The sequence below is a fragment of the Telopea speciosissima genome, chromosome 2 (genome assembly GCF_018873765.1).
Source record: "Telopea speciosissima isolate NSW1024214 ecotype Mountain lineage chromosome 2, Tspe_v1, whole genome shotgun sequence".
Lineage (NCBI taxonomy): Eukaryota > Viridiplantae > Streptophyta > Magnoliopsida > Proteales > Proteaceae > Telopea > Telopea speciosissima.
This window is the reverse complement of record NC_057917.1, coordinates 31,029,884-31,048,277: the sequence shown is the minus strand read 5'-3', so window position 1 is coordinate 31,048,277 and position 18,394 is coordinate 31,029,884.

The following is an 18,394-nucleotide window of genomic DNA, read 5'->3' as shown; positions in this document are numbered from 1 at the left end:
CTTCCACAAGGACACAGGACATGACACAGAAGAGTGCATTCAACTGAAGCGAGAGATAGAACAACTCATCAAGGTAGGGAGCTTGAACAAGTATGTAAAGGGAGGTTGAGAAGGTCATCCAGGTCAAGGAGGTAGAGACCATGATCGAGGGAGAGAGTAGCTGCGATGAGAGGAGAGGAGAACAAATCGTGATGGGGGCAGAGGCCGCCACGAAGAAAGAAGAAATGCTCTAGGACCACGCAATACCAGGGGAGCCCTAATCCTCACTATAATGGGAGGACCAGGGCAGGAATCTACAACAAAAGCAAAAGCCCATACTCGATTCGTAGGGGTAATAGAGATGCCGACCAAGGTAGCCAGGATAGAAATGGTAATCTCCTTCTCGGACGCCGACCTGGAAGGGGTGAGCCTACCACATGAAGATGCCCTCGTGGTGTAGGTGGAGATAGCCAATCGAGCCGTGCATAGGATGCTGGTTGACACCGAAGCGTCCGTGGACGTAATCTCATTGGAGGCCTACAGGCAGTTCGGGTTCAGTAATGATAAGCTCAAGCCTGAAGCAAACCTACCTCCATGGGTTCTCAGGAGCCTCCTCTTCCATTAGAGGAACAATCGAATTGCCAGTCACCTTCAGAGACCATCCATGGAAAGTTACAATCATGATCACCTTCATGGTAGTAAGGTCAGTCGTATCCTTTAACGGCATCCTGGGTTGACCAGCCCTAACTACGTTGAAGGGAATAGTATCGCCAATACACCTGAAGATGAAGTTTCCAATAGAGAATGGCATTGGCAAGATTAACGGGGACCAGAAGAAGGCCAGGGAGTGTTAAGCACTTTGTCAAGAAGAATAACGGCAACACTCGGGGGATGGCTTATCGAGCTGCATTTATATATGTATTTCTTGTTTAATTTAGCAGCTCTTGTCCAATAATTATGATTTATTGTACTAAAATACTTGAATTATTGGTTATTACAGGGATATTGGAGTTCGCAGATATTTGATGCTAAAGGGGGCAGTTTGGAATACATTATAAAAGAGGGGCTTGAGTATAATTTAGAAAGATGGAAGATTTAAAAGTCGTATTTATCTCTCCTTCCAATCATCACTTCATGATTATTCTCCATTATCTCTTTTTTTTTTTAATTTTTAAAACCCATCCCATTATCTCCCCATCTCTCTCTCATCTCCATCTCATACGTAGCCTACCTCTCCCTTTTAGTTTCCTATTCCAACTCCATTATCTCTTTCTTTTTCTTATTTTAAAAACCACCTCATCATCTCTCCATCTCTCATCCCCATCTCATACATAAACCTCTATGTCTTTCTTTTACTCTCCTATTCCAACCCGATTCCCCTTTATCTTTATCTTTTTTTTTAATTTTAAAAACCCATCTAACCTATTCATGGAGGGAGAGAGGGACTGATTTAAAAACGGTGGGCATAATACAGATTGATTATCATTCCCCCACCAAGAGCAAGAGAGGAGAGAGGGTCTTAGGGTTTCAACTTGGAGACGTTGGGATCACCATTGCTACTGTTGTTGCCATGAAGATCGACTATAGCTGTGCTCCCTTGATTGCCATGTGTAGCTAAATTCCCAACCTATTCTCAGGGAGATGAAACTCTGTGAAGTTAATTTATTTTATTTTCTTTGCACATTGACTATTTGATGTTAAGACTTTTGTAATTCTTTGATCTGGTTGAATGATGACATCTAGTTAGGATCTTTTGTTTCTATGATTCAATTGATTCGTTCAAATAGTGGTTTTCTTTTCCCATGTGGTTGTACCGAAGATAGGTTATAACTGAATGAACTAAGTGTGCCAAGCCTCGTAGCGAAGGATGATAGTTCTCATCAAGATACCCTATATCTAGGAGGAACCCTATACTTTGTGGTGTCATTGGGCTTGTAGCCGCAGTGAACCTTAATGTGCGAGATAGTGAATTAAAGCAATCTAACAGAGTGAATTCGACCTGAGGATAGTTCTTCTCATCTTATCATTCATATTATTCTTTGTTTATCATTGTTCTAGGTTCAGTTTAATTTCTAGTTACCTTTAATTAGCTTAATTCCTTCTTTGCAATATTTCTTCCAGTTCCCCGTAGATCGACCCCTTACTTGCTACTTGCTAGATTAATTTAGGGTTTCAGTTTTTATTGGTTAACGACACGATTAATGGCATTGTGCATAGAGAACCTCATTAGCGATCAGAGGAATGAGCTCACAGAATGGAGAGGAAAGCCGGTGGAAGACCTCATCCCATTCCCTTTTAGTGAGGATGAACCCACCAAGATAGTGTAGGTCGGATCGCTACTGGACGAAGAACAGAAAAGTAGTTGGGGAGACTCTTGAAGGAGAACTCGGATGTCTTCGCATGGTCGGCCTCCGACATTCCAGGAATACCTTGGCACATTGCCGAACATAGGCTCCACATGGATCCAACTAAGAAGCCAGTCCAATAGAAGAGGAGGAACTATGCCCTCGACAGACAAGCTGCAATCAAGGAAGAGGTTGAGAAATTGAGTTGTTCGGGGCTCATCAGGAGCAAGAAATTCCCTACTTGGCTCGCAAACATCATAATGGTTCCCAAACCAAATGGCAAATAGAGAATGTGTGTGGACTATACCGACCTAAACAAGGCATGCCCCAAAGATGAATACCCCCTGTCGAGGATCGACCTATTAATCGACACGATCGTAGGTCATGAGATGCTGAGCTTTATGGATGCATACTCAGGCTATAATTAGATCCTCATGATTGAGGAGGATGAGACCTACACGGTGTTCAAGACCGATCAAGAGAACTACTGCTACCGCATCATGCAATTTGGGCTAAAGAACGCAGGAGCAACCTATCAGAGGATGGTCAACAAAATGTTCAAGGCACAGATCAGTCGCAACATGGAGGTGTACCTGGACGATACGCTCGTGAAGAGCATCAAGGCCGAAGACCATTTAGCCGATCTTCAAGGAAGTGTTCGAGGTATTGAAGAAGAACCAGATGAAGTTAAATCCGATGAAGTGCACCTTTGGCGTAACATCAGGAAGTTTCTAGGTTTCATGGTTTTGGCCCGAGGCATAGAAGCTAATCCAGCGAAGATCAAGGCCATCTAAGAGATGTCACCGCCCCGAACAGTGAGAGTGGTGCAAAGGCTGAATGGAAGGATAGCGGCCTTGATGAGGTTCATGTCGTGAGCTGGGGATAAGTGCCTATCGTTCTTTAAAACCTTGAAGAGCCTAAGAAGCCCTAAAGACTTCACATGGACGGAAGAATGCCAGAGAGCCTTCGACGAATTAAAGAAATATATGGAGAGTCCACCATTGCTGGGGTGACTAGAACCTAATGAGGAATTACAACTCTACTTGGCGGTAACCCCAGTAGCGGTAAGTGCAGTATTACTGAAAGAAGAAGGCAAACAATAGAAGCCCATCTACTACGTCAACTAAGTGTTGATTAATGCAGAGACCAGGTATACCAAGATAGAGAAGATAGCCTATGCGCTAGTGATCGTGGTAAGGAAGCTAAGGCCATACTTCCAAGCCCACACAGTCGTCGTACTCATAGACCTACCATTGAAGAAGGTATTACACAAGCTGGACATATCAGGGCGACTGATCACCACGGTGGTGGAGTTAAGCAAGTATGACATCAGGTTCCAACTTCGAAAGACAATCAAAGGTCAGGCCCTAGAGGACTTCATCGTCGAATGCACTTTCTCAGAGACCAAGCCAAAAGAGGTAGGACATGAGGAGCATGATCGAGGATCATGGGAGATGTTCGTGGATGGGTCGAGCAACTTGGCAGCGAGCGGGGCTGGGTTCATAATCACCAGTCTGGAAGGATTTTGGATTCAATACACACTCTAATTCACCTTCCAAGCCTCAAACAATGAGGCTAAGTATGAGGCATTGCTTGCCGGACTACGAGTCGTAAGAGCAATCCTGATCACCCACCTAGCCATCCGAAGTGACTCCCAACTCGTAGTAAACCAAGTAAACAGAGAGTACGAGGCCAAGGATGAGCGCATGGTAGCCTACTTGATAAGAGCTCATGATTTAGTGGCCGAGTTTAAGAAGTTTGAGATGGTTCGAGTCCCGTAGATCGAGAATACTGCAACAGATGCCCTATCAAGGCTCACGAATAATGAACTTTAGAGCTTGGTCAGTGCCGTATATAATGGGGTACTTCATAAACTGACATACAAGGAAAAATAAGTCAATGAGATCGAGGAAGGGCCAAGTTGGATGGATTCCATCGTCAACTATCAACAGAATGACGTACTGCCCGAGGATAGGTTCAAAGCTAGAAAGGTGAAAATTCGTGCAGCCAAATACACATTGATCGATGGAGTACTACACAAGAGAGTAGTTACGGCACTGTTACTTAGGTGCCTAGGACCTAAGCAAGCTAAATATGCCTTAGTAGAAGTGCATGAAGGAATATGCGAAAATCCTATAGGAGGATGAAATCTGGCCTATAAAGTCCTACGTCAAGGATTTTATTGGCTGAAAATGCAAGAAGATGCCATAAACTATGTTAAGGCCTATGAGAAATGTCAGCTATTCGTTCCGATACTCATCAGTCGGCGACACAATTGACTTCCATCCTTAGTCCTATATCATTCGCCATGTGAGGGATGGACATTCTGGGAGACTTCACACCAGCGTCCGGGAATAGGAAATACTTGGTGGTGGCGATCGACTATTTCACCAAGTGGATCAAAGTTGAACCATTGGCGAAGATAATGGAAAAGAGATGCAAAAATTTGTTCGTGACAAAGTGATCTACCGGTTCGGGGTACCAAGAATTCTTGTCACGAATAATGGGACACAATTCAACAATCCCGCATTCAAGACATTCCATCAGAAGTCCCACATCGACTTCCGACCCATCTCTATAGCTTACCCACAAGCCAATGGCCAGGTAGAGGTAACAACTTGGACATAGCTCGAGGGAATCAAGAGGAGACTAGATGAAGCGAAGGGGAGATGCGTAGAGGAACTTCTCAGCGTCCAATGGATATACCGGACAACTATAAGGACACCCACCAGAGAGAGCCCAATCTGACTAGCATATGGAACCAAAGCTCTAGCACCGGTCGAGGTCATCGCCTTGTCACATAGAGTCTTGCACTTCAACGAGCGAACGTACGATGATGGACTTTGAGCAATTTTGGATTTCTTGGACGAGGTTCGTGAGAAAGCATTACTCTGGAAAGTGGCATACCAGCAGCAAATGGCCAAGTAATATAATTAGGGATGTAAATAGATCGGATTCGGGTCGGATAGTGCTATATCTGCATCCGCATCCAATTAGCTTTCGGACGGATTCAGATAGTGTTAAACGGATACGGACACGAATACGGATCGGATATTTTATCCGTTTACATGAAATTATAGATTTTTAGATAGCTATAGTCTATCCGTATCCATATTCATTTAGCTTTCGGATAGTGCTAAACGGATACGGACACGGATAAGGAAACGGATTTGGTTATTCATTTACATCCCTAATTATAATTCAAGAGTCAAAGAGAGGCTGTTCCATCAGGAAGACCTAGTTCTAAGGAAAGCTCAGGCATCGCAACCAAGGGAGAAAGGAAAGCTATCGGCAAACTGGGAAGGGCCCTACATAGTTTCCAAGCAGATATGACCAGGAATATATCACTTGAAAACTCCGGGGGGCAAGAAGGTAGATTGACCGTTGAACTCTGAACACCTGAAAAAGTTCTACCAGTAAAGAATCAGTTATAGTTAGTTTAGTTATTTTCATGTTTCAAGAATTTTTGAAGTTTTTTCAAGTAAGATTTTTTAAGTTTTTTCCAAGTTGAAGATTTTTAGGAAACGAAAGCTCTTAGCTACACTTCTCCATTGCCGATCAAGTTCGCACAAGCACTAAGGCCATCAACCACAAGGCTCTATGCCAACCAAGGTCATTAGCCACAAGGCTCTATGCCAACTAAGGCCATCGGCCACGAGGCTCTATGCCAACCAAGGCCATCAGCCACAAGGCTCTATGCCAACTAAGGCCATCAGCCACAAGGCTCTATGCCAACCAAGGCCATCGGCCATGAGGCTCTATGCCACCATGACCCATTGGCCATGAGACAACAATACAAACAAGAAGAAGTCAAACACAAAGATTCAAGGTAAAGGTAGTAAGATAAGACTGATATTACGAAAGCTACTACAAGCACATGCCAAAAAAGTACTCTGTTACATGAAGAAAGAAATAAAATCAAGGCTCAAGAGGAGCAATGGTGACATCAACGCCCTCCTCCGGGTAAGGGGGAACCATGCTTGAGGATCGAACCACCTCGACGCCCTCCTTTAGATGAGAGACATCCGCTACCATCTCGTCAGCATCCACAGTAGCGGAAGAGGATGAAGGAGAAGGAGTCCTAGAAAGCTGCAGGGGAACTATGCCCGGAGATGAAACCACCTCAACATCCTCCTCCGGACAAGGGTCATCGGCCACTACCTCATCGACATCCGCAGTAGTAGGAGGAAAATAGCTTTAAAACTCCCTAAAGTTGTACGGAGAACAAATCCTACGGCATCGTTTATACCCATAGTATAAACCTCGTCATTGTATGCATAGAACATGTCCTCACAGGCACGAGATACTCAGAAGTCAGCCACAACTTGCTCAAGGGTGTGGGCAAGATCGACATCATGCTGCTGTCGTAGGGCATGAAGCTCGTCCTCAAGGGCTCGGACCCTACCAGATAAGTTCGCTGTCCCAGCCTCCAAAGTCGCCTTCTAGGAAGACAACACACAAATCTCCTTGGCCATCTTCCCCTCCCGGGTGACTCCCTCCTCACACGCGGCCTTCTGCCCTAAGACTTCCCTCTCCAGACTCTACAAGCGCTGGGCGTGCAGAATGTTCTGGAAGGCATACTTTTCGAAGCGTAACACCACCTCGACAGCCCGATGATGAACCTACAACCAAATTAAAGTCAACAAACCATCGACATGCAAAAATAGGGGAAGAGAAGATAAAGAGGCGCAAACTCATAGAAGTCGTGTCTCCATAGAGAGACCTCATCAACCGAGAGTTGCTCATCTCCTGTATGAGCTCACGGTCAGCGGGAAGCCGACTCTTGTCCACCCACTCTCTAGCGATCTACTCACTAGCCGTGATAGAATCCCCATCATGGATTTCCCAAGGAAGGATCAGGGGAGAAGGGGTCGGAGCATCCTCATCAGCACCTACCAAAGAAGCCACCCCCTTACCCTTGGAAGGGGGAGGAATGGCAGCACCAGAAACAGCAGGAGGAGAGGCAGTAGGAGTCGATCGAGGAAGCTTGAACACCAGAGAACCCTTCCCTGCACACCGAGGACCGCGACCACCCTTCCTCTTTGCACTTATGGCAAAACTATGCTAGGCATAGACGCCGAAGGATCAGCCACGTCAACATCCCTCATCGTAATCGGAGTAGGGGAGGCCTCCTTGCGGGGACATGAGGCCTTCGTAGCTGCCATCACAACTGCCCTCTGCTTCGTGGCATTGGCGAGGAAGCGAGCAAGGTCGGGCTGAAGATCCACTGACAACACAACATGAGAAGAAAATAAGTCAACATCGAGAAAAGTAAAAAGAAAAACAAGCTATAAAAGGCTAACAAAAGACCAGTCCAAGAGCTTACCAGGACTCAACTAACAAAGGAATAAGAAGGCTTTCGACTCCAATTGACGAACATCAAACTTATTTCCTCTCAAGCAATAGTTGAGGGACTCGTTCTTGAAGTCATTCAGAGCAAGGGGTAGTTTGCACCCTGTAGATCAATCTCTTCCCAATGGGTCCGAAAGGGGCATTTGGGGATAGAAGCAAAGAAGAATCGGTCCCTCCAGTGTTTGACCGAATTGGGCATCCCCTCCAAGAAGTCAAAACTAGCAAAGGAACCCATAAGGAAATGACGGTGAAAATGGTTCCACCCACCTCATCCCCTCAATGTATAAAAATGCAAGAACAGGGGAACAATAGCAACACAACCGAGCCGAGCAAAGAAGATGAGAAAACCAAAAATAACCCTCCAGGAATTAGGTAATAACTACCCAGGGGTAATATGCCAGTGGTCTAGTACCAACTCGGCAAAGTGGAGAATGGGGAAGCGAAGATCGTTAGCAAAGGAGATCACATACAAGCATATCTCATCGACTCAGTGGGAAAAAGCCAGATCACTATCCGTAGGGACGTGGAGAGCTATGCCAAGGGGAATGTGATACAACTGACGAAGGGACGACAGATCAGAGGAGGTCACTGAATTATGATAATGCCCAATCCTGGAGGCCTCAATAACAGGGACAGATACCCCAGAATCGTCCCCATCGGACTGATCATCCAAATCAAGGCTCGCGATAAAAGGGACAGGGTTGGTAGCTCCCTCTCCCGCATCACTGAGTATAGGCCCAGAGGAAGGCAAGGGGGGAAGGGTGCCCACATCTGACTCGAACAAAGATGATGTAGCCCCGCCGACACCAGGTCCTCCCCAAATACGGTCCAAGTCAGAGCTACTCGACATAGCAATAGAAGGGGAAGACTTACTCGAATGGAGCTCCTGGACACCAAGATACCTAGCAACAAATCGAACTACACCTATGAGGAAGAGCAAGTTCAAGTCAGTATTCAAAAAAAAAAAGAAGGGGGGAAAAAGACAAAGGAAGGAAGAAGGTAATCATCGAACCTCAAGGAGAGACAAGCCCAAAAAAAAAGGCCAAGCACGGGCGACAAGATAGCGGGTATTAAGGGGGCGAGGATAGAGGATCGAGGTTCAATAAAACCTCAGGCGATGAATGAGGCTCGATGAAAGCTCAGGAGATGAATGAGGCTCGGGCGACGAGGATCGATGAAAGCTCAAGCGCTGAACGAGGCTCGGGCTATGACAGGCGATAAAGCTCAACGAGCAATGAGGCTCGACGGGCGACGATAGGTGATAAAGCTCGGCGGGCGATGAGGCTCAGTGGGCGACAAAGCTCAGCAAGCAACGATGGGCGACAAAGCTTGGCGGGAAACGAGGCGGCGACGAGGCTCGGTGGGCTATGAAGCTCAGCGAGCGATGAAAATCAGCTGGCGACGAAGCTCGGTGAGCGACGATGGGTGATAAAGCTTGGTGGGTGATGATGGGGCCATGAGGCTCAGTGGGCGACAAGGCGACGATGGGTGATAAAGCTTGGTGGGTGATGATGGGGCCATGAGGCTCAGTGGGCGACAAGGCTTGACGGGCGATGATGGGCGATAAAGCTCAACGGGCGACAAAGCTCAGCGGGCGACGAGGCTCGGTGGGCGACGACGAGCGATAAAGCGAGGAGGGCGATGAATAGGATGATGAAGCTCGGTGAGCGTTGATGGGCCACTAGGCTCGGGCGAAGAGGCTCGGACGACGACGGGTGACAAGCCACAGGGATGAGTGCTCGGGCAACGATGGGTGACTAGGCTCGGGCGATGAGTCTCAGATGACGACGGATGACGACCCACGGGGATGAGCACGAACGACGAAAGCAACTAGGCAAAGCCCCAGGCACGGACCAAAAAGAAAAATAATTTCTCTCAAAGAGGAGAAAAGACAAACACTTGGGGGGCAAAAAAAGTAGACTTAGCAAAAGAAGGGAAGATGGGTACAGCTCCAAGGAAGAGAGAGAGTGAAGAAAAAGTGAAAAGCAAGACAGTGAAGAGAGAGAATGAAGAAAAAGTGAAAAGCAAGAAAGTGAAGAGAAGAAATAGAAAAAGTAAGCAAAAAAACAAAAAAAGGAAAGAAAAAGAGGTTAAGTGTAGTGGGGGGATTTGAACCCCTCACCTCTCCCACTTACTAAGAAGGGAAGAAGCCATCTACTCCAAAAAACCAAAGTTCATCCAATGGTCATAGATGTTCATCACAAAGCTCCCTCCAAGAAGCCTTATTTGTAATAAGCCCCTTGCCAGATTAAAAACTACAACACAGATGCCACTCTCTTGAGCACTCCGTTCCAAGAGAGTGGCGGGCAAGTGATAAACCATAAATATACGGGCCAATCCCGAGATGCCATGTGTCCTGACCTGAAGAAGAGGCTAGCTCAAGCCTGGCTGCGACAGAACCAGTTTGGCAACCCAAGGGGAATAGGACCCAAGAAGCCACCCCAAAGGCCAAGTCTACCATGCAAACCACGGGGTCCAACCATGATGTCATCGACAAGATCTACATTATCCTATCACTAAAAGATCGTAACTTAAGGTATACCAAAGGGAGGACTATCCCAAAGAGGTACAAACCTAATGAAACTCAACACAAGAAGAGGACACTTAGGGAACCTCTTCCCTACTAGGACTCTACGTCTCACAAGGAGCTATTCAAAGTACAACTCTACCACGTGATAGACGCTTCCACGAAAAATACTTATCACCAACTGGGACTCTCCACACCGTCATACTCAACTATAAATACTCAGGTACTCCAACCCATTATTCATCTTAAATTCTAGTAATTCATCTGTTGCTGAGAGAGATCTAACTTAGGCATCAAAGAGTTCTAGGCCGGAACCACATTGGTTCTCCCTAGTCCCTGACATCCTTTTGCAGGTTGCGGCACTCGAAGGACCTACTGGAGATTTCCTAACGCAACAGATGCCTATCCTCACTGAGCCACATGCAATAATTTATGTTATAATTCTAATCTTTGGGTGGATGGTACATGGTTTGGATCAGTTATAATGCCACATGTTGATTTTGAGCCTAATTTAATCAAATATCGTCCCGTGTATTAAGCATACATCCTCAAGTATGTCCATGGACGCTAATGGTAATCCAACAACCCCCTACTGTGCAGTCTCTTATTATCCTGAATTTTCAAATCTCTGCTTTACCACCTCACACACTCTGCTTGGGCTGAATTTTAAATGGGGGCAAAGGGCCGCTTAGTCTCACACCTGTCCACAAAATTAGTGTCCCATCTAATCTTCCACGTAAAGATATGTCATTTTGAAAAGCTTTACCCTTCATAAACATGATTCAATTGAATCGATCTGATCATAGGCACCCCCTCATTTGCGCCCGTACAGAAACCATTTAAAATAAGAAATTGATCATACTAAGGGCTGAAACCAAGGATAAAGCTAAGATAAAAGAGAAACAACAAAATCATAAACATTGTCATACCTATCCTCCACCTATTAATTTGTGTTCTCTAGGATAAGAGGATGTTGAAGAAGAGCTAGTGGACTTACACAGAGCCTCATGCCAGTGGGGGAAAGAAAAGAGGCCCACTACGAGAGGAGAGAGTAATTCAACATGAAAAAATCTTATTATTGAGGTAGAATGAATGCTTCTACTTTCGGCCACATAAAATCGCCTAATGTTGTGCATCAGATCAGTTAGGTGTCGGCCAGGTGGGGGGTGGGGCATAGGAACCAATAAAAGGAATGTTCAGCTCGGGAGCCAGCGATCTCCTTTGCACCAAAAAGATGAAGGTCATGAATCCAATGATTAACGTCTTGCAACACACCAAATGGATTAGATTTAAATTTTTTTAATGCAACTTGATTCTGGTGTATCCAAATAAAAGAGATATAGCAAATGAAATATCCCAGTCCCTCTCTATTAAGGGGGGTGGACCTCACCCGGGTAGGGGTAGTGTGGTCATTGCGCCATCCCCCTTGTTAGGGGGACTGATGAACTGAGCCGGGCAGAGAACTGGAAGGAATAAAGATCCTATAGCAAATACACTACAAAGCCACCGCTTGTCATGGATGGAGAGAGTATTACAACTGAAAAAATCGAGAAGCATAACTCAAACATTGGATTCTCAATCCAAGAACCCCCCGCAGCCCATACTTTTTTGGTAAAATCGTAAGAAAAAAAAAAACAATTTGTTGAATTTTTTTGGTCGGAAAAGAGTTTATTCAGAAGAAGACCGTGTACAAGTCAAGGCCTCAACATTACAAAGCTGGAGGAGCCTAGAAGTGGAATGAGACTACATTATTCAACACGGAACGGACAGGCCTCTCCGGACAAGGGAGTCTGCAATGTCGTTAGCTACCCTTGAAACATTATCAAAAGAACAGTATATTGGTTGAGCAACAATGAATCTAATGTCAGCAATAATAGAAGATTTCTCCACAGGGGCGATAGAGTCTTAACTAGACATGATTCACATTATTTCCAAGTTATCCGACTCCACGATCAGTTGGAAAATTCTGCCAAGATTTCACTAAGGATGCCTGACTTAATAGCTTCTGCTTCTCCAATCAGAATTGCAGAGAAGTTTACCTGTTCAGGCACAACAAGCAAACATCGACTATTAAAGTTCCTAAGAATGAACCCACTACCACCTTTTTTATCTATGGAAATAAAAGAAGCATCGAAATTGATTTTTATAAGGCCATGGGGAAGGGGTACCAAATAGTGGAAGCATGGACCGAGGTGGAAGCAGGGGCAGAAGAGATCTCAAGATGTTGAGCTTGCCAAAACTGTTAAAAGGCTGCTTCTGCTTACTAATCACTTTGGAGGGATGCCCTAGAACTTTGTGTTAGAAAAGGAAAAATATTGGGTCAATATTGGACATTGGACCCAATATTGGATTCCTCTAGCAATGTAGATCTTTCCTAATTGAGAAAGATTGGATGGGTAGATAATTGAGTCTCAATTGGAAACTCAATATATCACATCCATGTGAGCTACCCTTTTGGGATTGTGTGAGGTGCAATTTATATATAATTATGGGATTGCAAAATCACACACAAGAGATACACAAGGCACCCAAAATCGTCGAGCTCTCTCTCCCTCTTCAAAATCCGTTTTCTCCTTCTCCCTCTCTTAGTGTTTGTTCTTAGAGATAGTCCAAGCTTTTGTGCTCTTGGAAGTGTGGAGGAGTTAGCTTGACCGTGTGGGGAACGCAAAGCTTCGCGTGGTGTGTGGAACAATCATGAAAGGGCTATCATTGGCTGGAGTTCTTGCATCTGTGAGGCTCTAGGTAATGATCGATCCCTATATTGTTCTGTTATTGAATGACATCTCCCATCGATAGCCATGATCTTGTTTTCGCTTCCGCTGGATCGGATTTTGGATGCTAACAGTGGCATTAGAGCCTCGTTATCGATGGGAATGTTTTCTTTTTCCATTATGTATATGATGCTCCAAATTTTTATTCAGTTTTTTATTATCAAAAAATATATATATATTTTTGAGATGAGATGCATGCGAGGAAGGGGCCGCGGGCTTGCTGCCCTGTGCGCACCCCACCTGCCGCACTCACCCCAACCCCCTTATCGCGAGCCTGCCCCTCTTGTCAAGCGCCTGGCTGCCTGCCACGTGCGCCATGGCTGGCTGCCGCATGCGCACCTTGGCAGCCTGCAGTGTGCGATGGTGCTTGTGTGCCTTTGTGCACTCTGCGCATGTGATCTTCCCTTCGCAATGCTTTTCCTTTGGCTACCTTGTGTAGCAGTTTTCAAAAAAAAAAAAAAAAATTTAAATAAAAATTCTGGTTTGCTTATTGAAGGTAGATTCTTTGGAGAAGATGGGTGGAGATATTTCTTCCTTCACCCACCTTCCCCAATAGGCATAATGGCTTATCATAATTTTATGGTTTATTAATTTTATTTTTAGCATGTATGTGATTATTTTGTGGGGGTATGTGACAACCATTGTGGCATAAGTTGTAATGACAATGGCTATGTGATACACATGATCGTTGTGACATTGCTTGTCATGGTAATGGTCATGTGATGCACATAGTCATTATGACAAAAGTTATCATGGTAATGGTTACATGACGGGTGCATTGGATGCACATGATCATTGTGACTTGGATAGTCATGCTAATGATGATTTTATGTGTTTTTGGCATTTTTCACATAAAATATTGGAATATTAATTTTTGAGCATCATGTATGTAATGAGGACAATGGTTCCCAGGGTGCAGGTATAACATTCCCCCCACCTTACAAGAAATTTCATCCCCGAAATTTGACATACCTTCGAAGAAACCAAGGAAAGGATACTTTGCTCGCATTTCCACCTCTGCTTCCCAAGATGCCTCTTCCTCTGAATGGTTACACCACTTCACCTTCACATAATAGATGGGCTAATTGCGAAGGTGAACAATCTTGCTGTCCAAAATTTTCTCGGGCTACTCTTTGTAAGACATGTCAACTGCAAGTTCCGATGGTTCCTATGATAGAACATGGCTTAGATCGTGAACATACTTCCGCAACATGGACACATGGAAGACGTCATGCATGCCATCCAAGGATGGAGGGAGTGCCAACCGATAAGCCACCAGCCCTATCCTTACAAGGATCTCATAAGGTCCAATGAATCTTGGGCTCAACTTGCCCTTCTTGCTGAACCGCATTACTCCTTTGGTGGGTGATAGCTTAAGAAATACCTTATCTCCGACCTCAAACTCAAAGTCCTTTCGCCACTGATCCTCATTACCCTTCTGTCTAGATTGGGCTACCTTGATTCGCTCACGAATCAAGTCCACCTTCTCACTTGTCGCCTAAGTCAACTCGGGACCAAGAATAAGCTACTTACCTACCTCATCCTAGTACAGAGGTGTCCAGCACTGCCTCCCATACTGAGCTTCAAACTTTGCCATACCAATAGTGGCTTGGTAACTGTTGTTGTAAGCAAACTCAATAAGTGAGATATGCTCATCCCAACTGCCTTGCATATCAATGGCACAAGCTCGGAGTATGTCCTCTAAGGTCTGAATGCTCCTCTCTGACTGTCCGTCTATCTATGGGTGAAAGGCCATACTAAAACTCAGCAATGTACCCATTGCCTTCTAGAATCCACCCTAGAACTTAGATGTAAACCTGGGATCACGGTCAGAGATGATGCTAATTAGAACTCTGTGCAGGCGAACCACGTTATCCTAGCTTGTCCATCGAATAAGTGACTCTCATAGAGATAAAATGGGTTGTCTTCATCAGTTTGTCAACTATAACCCATCTAGCATTGACACCTCTAGGCGTACAGGGTAACCCAGTGATGAAGTCCATAATAACATGCTCCTACTTCCATTCTGGAATAGGTAATGACTGCAAAAGTCCATGAGGCCACTGCCTATCCACCTTGACCTGCTGACAAGTAAGACATCGTGCCACAAACTCAGCCACATCCCTCTTCATTCCACTCCACCAGTAATATCCCTTAAGGTCTCGGTACATCTTCGTGTTGCCTGGGTGGATCGAATAAGGAGAGTTGTAGGCTTTAGATAACACTTCCTTCTTCAACTGTGCATCGTTAGGAATGAATAGTCGATCTCTAAACATGAGAACACCACCCTCAGTTAGTGTGAAGTCTAGTTCTAGCTACATGTCCTCTTTGATAGCTTCAATGATTTCTTGAAACCCTTCTTCGGAAGCCTGAGCTGACTTAATCTTGTCAACTAAGGTTGACTGTATTGATAAGGCTGCTATAGATAGGTAACACCCTCCACCAGTAGCTCAACATCTAACCTTCTGGCTTCCTCAATCAGTTCTTCACTTACCACTAAAGATGCCAAAGAAAAGGTCTATGATTTCCGACTTAGCGCATCAGCAACTACATTTGCCTTGCTGGGGTGGTAATGGATGTGCAGTCATAATCTTTCATTAACTCCAACCACCGTTGTTGCCTCATATTGAGCTCCTTTTGTGTGGAGAAGTACTTGAGACTCTTGTAGTCACTGTAGATTTCACTCTTCTCATCGTACAAGTAATGTCTCCAGATTTTCAGAGCGAAAACCATCACTACAAGCTCAAGATCATGGGTCGGGTAATTTTTCTCATAATCTTTCAACTTCCAGGAAGCGTAGGCCACTACCTTCCCATCTTGCATCAGAACACAAACCCACCTTGGATGCATCACAATAAACCACCATTCCCCCAGTGCCATTTGGGATGGTAAGCACTGGAGTGGAGACCAACCTCTTCGTTAATTCTTGGAAACTCTTCTCACAGCTATCGGACCATTCGAATTTCACTCCCTTCCGGGTCAGTCGTGTCATAGGAGCGGAAATCCTTGAGAAATTTTTGATGAATCTTCTATAATATCCGGCCAAGCCCAAGAAACTACGAATGTCTGCCATACTCTTGGGTGTCTCCCAGTCATTTACTAACTTCACTTTACCGGGGTCAACTTCTGTACCCTTGGCAGAAACAAGGTGTCCCAAAAATGCCACCTGTTGTAGCCAGAACTCACATTTACTGAATTTGGCATATAGTTGTTTCTCTCTCAAGCGCTGCAATACTAGACAAAGGTGGTCTGCATGCTCTTCTTCGCTCTTGGAGTAGACTAAGATATCATCGATGAAGACAATGACATACTTGTCTAAGACATCATGGAACACCTGGTTCATTAATTCCATGAAGACAGCAGGGGCATTGGTTAATCCGAAGGACATGACCAAGAATTCGTAGTGACCCTAGTGAGATCTAAATGTTGTCTTGCTAATGTCACTATCCTTGATATTCAACTGATGGTACCCTGATCGGAGATCTATCTTCGAGAACACCTTGGCACCCTAAAGTTGTTCAAATAAGACATCGATCCTAGGCAAAGGATACTGGTTCTTGATTGTTAGCTTGTTGAGCTCACGATAGTCAATGCACATTTGCATAGTACCGTCCTTCTTCTTCACAAACAACATAGGTGGTCCTCAAGGAGATACACTGGGCCTAATGAACCCCTTCTTCAATAGATTATTTAGCTGTTCCTGTAACTCCTTCAACTTAGTTGGGGCCATCCTATAGGGAGCCTTGGATACTGGAGCTGCACCAGGTACAAGATCTATCATGAACTCCGTCTCACGATCTGGTGGCAATCGAGTCAGATCTTTCAAAAAGACATCCAAAAAGTCCTTCACCACCGTTATCTCTTCCAATGGTTTGACCTTTGCTTCTAAGTCTACCACCGACACCAGATAACACTAACATCCCTCTTCCAATAACTTCTATACTTGGAGAGCAGAAATAATGGCCTTCTTGGGCTTCACCCTTTTGACACCCTTGAACACAAACTCAACGCCATCTTTTGGTTTGAAGAGGATTTTCCTTTCGGCACAGACTAGGCTGGCTCCATGAGTGGATAGCCAATCCATTCCCAAGATGACGTCGAAATCCTTCATGTCTAGAACTATCAGACTTGCTACTAGCCCATGGTCATTCACACGAACAGGACAAGGGTCATAAATCATGTTAAGTTCGACCTTGCTACCTGTTGGTGTACTAACAATCAGGTTCTGAGCCATTTGTTTCGGTTTAATAGGCATCGTCTTGGCAAAAGCAGGAGAAATAAATGAATGCGATACTCCAGAGTCGAACAACGTAAAAGCAGGCAGGGAACAAACAAATATCATACCTGTAGACACCAACAAACCAATCATAGAACACAATTACATGAATGCACAACTTAAATGTTGGATGCATTACCTGTAATAACATCGGGATCGGCCAGGGCTTCCTCATTAGTGATAGAGTACACTCGACCCTGATTCTTATTGGTCGGAGTAGGGAGAAGAGATCACACGGCCGCCTTGGCTTGGGGTGCCTTTGGTACTGCTGAGCCTGGAGGACCTATTGTCCGAGGATGAGGACAATCCCTGATCATATGCCCGAATTCCTTGCAATTGTAGCATATGAGAGTCTGGGCTCCATAGTGAGGGTTTGATGCGGTCTTGGATTCTTGTGCCGCATCAGGCCTACGGGATTGGATCAGGGAAGCAGCAGTGTAGGATCCTTTCTTCTGAACTTTGTGGATCCCTGCGGCTCATAAGAGGTCATGGGCCTCTTACCGGCCTGAATGGCTCTATAATTCTCTCTCTGCTGGTCCTCAATCACCTTCGCAGCTTGAACCGTCTCTGCGTAGGTGGGGTACTTATATAGCACCACCGACGTACTAATGCCCGGCCTGAGTCCCTTCTCAAACTTCCTCTCCTTGACTGCCTCAAGTTTTATGTGTGGAGGGGCAAAATAGAATAGCTCCTTAAAAGCTTGTTGATATTCCAGGATCGACTTGGATCCCCGAAAGAAATTCATGAACTCAACTTCCTTTTTGTCACGAAAGTTCTGAGGGAAGTAGTTCTAAAAGAAGAATTCCTTGAACTGGGCCCAGGTTGCATTTGGATACGTAGCCCAGAAGTTCTCCTTGGAGGACAACCATAATGCATCAGAGACTCCTCGGAGTTGGTACGTTGCACACCTGATCTTGTCGGTGTCGTTGCATTGTAACACCTCAAAGATCCTCTCCAAGTCCCTAATAAAGGTCCCCGGAAACAAGGAATCATGAGCCAAATTGTAGAAGGTGAAAGGGCGGTGTTTCTGAAACTTTTCCAATAGCTTGGAGGCATCATCCCAAGACGGGGCCACAGCTTTGGCTTACGGACCCTCGGGAGTAGGAGGTGATGGTATTGGTACCACTTGTACCAATGAGGCCTC